This window comes from Ornithorhynchus anatinus, chromosome 2 (genome assembly GCF_004115215.2).
Source record: "Ornithorhynchus anatinus isolate Pmale09 chromosome 2, mOrnAna1.pri.v4, whole genome shotgun sequence".
Taxonomy (NCBI): Eukaryota; Metazoa; Chordata; class Mammalia; order Monotremata; family Ornithorhynchidae; genus Ornithorhynchus; species Ornithorhynchus anatinus.
The window spans coordinates 114,608,485-114,611,329 of record NC_041729.1 but is presented as its reverse complement, the minus strand read 5'-3'; the positions used below and the strand labels follow the sequence as shown (position 1 = coordinate 114,611,329).

At 35.8% G+C, this 2,845-nt stretch overlaps 1 non-coding gene across 1 annotated transcript; it reads left to right on the top strand.

The window, feature by feature from the left end:
- Positions 1 to 1,904: 1,904 nt before the first annotated feature.
- Positions 1,905 to 2,041, top strand: LOC114809871. The gene has a single exon (XR_003757644.1). It is a non-coding gene; the product is annotated as a small nucleolar RNA SNORA7 (small nucleolar RNA).
- Positions 2,042 to 2,845: the final 804 nt, after the last annotated feature.

The window sequence follows — 2,845 nt, the reverse complement described above, 5'->3', positions numbered from 1 at the left end:
TGTCTGTTGCCGATTTGTACATTCCAAGCGCTTAGTACAGTGCTCTACACATAGTAAGCCCTCAATAAATACTATTGAAACAAGATCAGCTAGTCTTCCAACAATGCATTGTGTTCAGTCCTGCTGGACATGTATTGTAGGAAGAAGGTTCTCTAATGCCTAGCAGTATTTTAGCTAAAATCCATTTTGAAATCAAGAGATATTAGAAAACTGATTGTCTAAAGAATCCAAAATCTCTTTTTTTGAAGTTCTACAATGTCACTGTTGCTTTATATCTTGCTGTTCAGGATGTTTACCAATAAGAAAACATGAATTTTGCCAGCCATTGTCTGTCTTCTGCTCCCTGCCTTCCATATGCATTATCATGAATGGGATGTTACCTCTTTCAATTTTTGTAAGGATATATTTTTGAAATGTATAATTCCGTATTTCATTGTAGAGGACAAGAGATAGAATAGTTCCATAGTCATTGCTATTTTTCTTTCTAAGATAATAGCAGATGGTGTTCTTCCTGTCTCAGGTTAATCATAAGAGACTTGGGCTAGAAGCCAGGCCCACCTTCCCATGAACTAAGAGAAAAGAAGTGATGCCAAATTTCACATAAGAATGACAAGAGGTGCCCATGTATTTAAAATAAACATCTATTATGAGATATTCATCTGTTTTGCACTGCAAAATACCAAAAATTTAGAATTTTTTTTCCCCTCCTAAGTAGTCATTGTCTGCTTATCCTAGGCTGAAATGCTATTAGTTGAAAGGGAAATACTGTCCTCAGCTATAAGAATCCCCAACTTAATAAAGTCATTAGGAAGAATTCAGAACTATTAAGCTTCATGCTTCTGGATCTACTACAGTAACAAATCTAATGAGATAATTGTGGTTTCAGAAAATTATAAAAGTTGGTTTGTTAAAATACAGGCATAGACTGTTGTTCGTCAACTTGGCAAAATAGGATTTAGATGCCCACAAAATGCGTTTGGGATTCTTTTTGACTTCTGTGTATACTTGGTTCATCTGTTGAAATTGCTTTCCAAGTCATAAAAAGTTATGAATTTTTGTGAGGCTTTGTCTTATAGCCATTTTTTTCTGCTTCTGTGGAGTGCTTGACCATCATTAGTATAGCTCTGAGAACATCGCTCTTGTTTTGAATAACAACTGCTTGACAGATTTTATTGCACATGGCAGAGATTTAACAGAACTGAGATACACCAGAGAATTCTAACCTCATTTTCATTAGTTTATTATAGGAAGGTTTTTTTTTTTGTTAAACAAAATGTTACATAAACTTTTCTTTAACGCAAAAGGTCTTTGACCTCACAGTTCATAGAATTTGCAATTACCTCTTAAATTTAGCTTCCCCTAATAGAATATATCTGAAATATTCATTATTGAAGTTTTGCAGGCAACTGATAATTATGTAGAAAAATAAGTGCTCTATATTTACATGGTAATATGAATATATTATAATAATAAGATAATTAATCTGTTTAAAATCACATCTGTACTAATGACAGTAAGTTTACAATAAGTGGCCAAACTGTGAAAACAAATGAGCTAGGCATGTTCTTTTGGGAACCCTGCTATCTTTAAGATTTGTTTCTAGGAGGTTAAATCAATAGTGTATTTATAAGGTTTCTTTTTTCTTTGACCAATAGCTTCATCATCTGGGTTAAGTACTAGGGGAAGGCAGGAATATGCAGCTCTATAGAATAAAACATGCTTACTGAACTATCTTGACTTCTAAAAGCGACTATCTAGATACCTTCCAAAACGTTTTCTGCAATGCTACAATTTGTTGTTGTGTATTTTAGTATCAGGATAATCACGTATGACTGAGGTCTTTTAAATTGGAGTTTCCATCCACAAATCTTTAACTGAAATGTTAGGGTGCAAATACACCATTTCCCCTCTCAAGGTCACACCTGAAGAGTTTCCAATACTCTATCAGTCTTGACTATGGGAGGGAGAGTCAAGCAGAGGCATATCCATTCCATTCCTAGCTTGGGATTGGCTAGCAAGTGGAAGGGAATCTGCTACAAGTCAAAACTCGTGCTGGGCAGCAGAGGCATGGGAGAGAATCGAGGGTAAAGATAGGTTTATTGTGCAGAAGGAGGCAATGGTAAACAATTTCCGTGTTTTTACCAAGAAAACTCTATGGATTCACTACCAGAATGATTGCAGATGCAGTTGGGACGTTCTGGTCCATGGTGTCACTGTGGGCTGGACACGATTCGACAGCATAAAACAAGAAATACACGATTACACCCACACATTATCAAGGGTATAGTCACAAATCTATTTGGAAATAACTTTAGAACTCACGCAGTCTTTTCCATCAAGATTGGAACTTTGTGAAACTTGAAGAAATAGAAAAATCATCTTCTGGCAGTGAACAAAGTTCAAATTCTACATTCAGTTTGAACATGCTGATGTCTTCTGTTGTATTAATATTCTTGAAGTGGGCCCATATCATTCAAACCACTCCAATCCAGAACAACACGGACTATATATTCCATAAGCATAGTAGAGATAAATTGATCTGTTCACCAATTTACCCTATTTGGGGTATCAATACTAAAGCTAGAAGTCTCTTATTCTGTAAACAACACAACTTCCCTGAATTTCTTTCCAATAAGTGTAGGTCATCGATAAGGGGATTGCAGTGGCAATTGCTACATAACTGGAGAATCACTGTTTTTAAATACCCTAAAACACTGTGAACAGTCTTCTTTGGCATATTGTATACCAGAATAAGGCTCCAGTAGAGTATTCCCAGGGCCTAGTACTTCTGCTTCTGAAGGGAGAAGAGTTATCCTTTATTTCTATCATTCTAGCTTAACCCCAC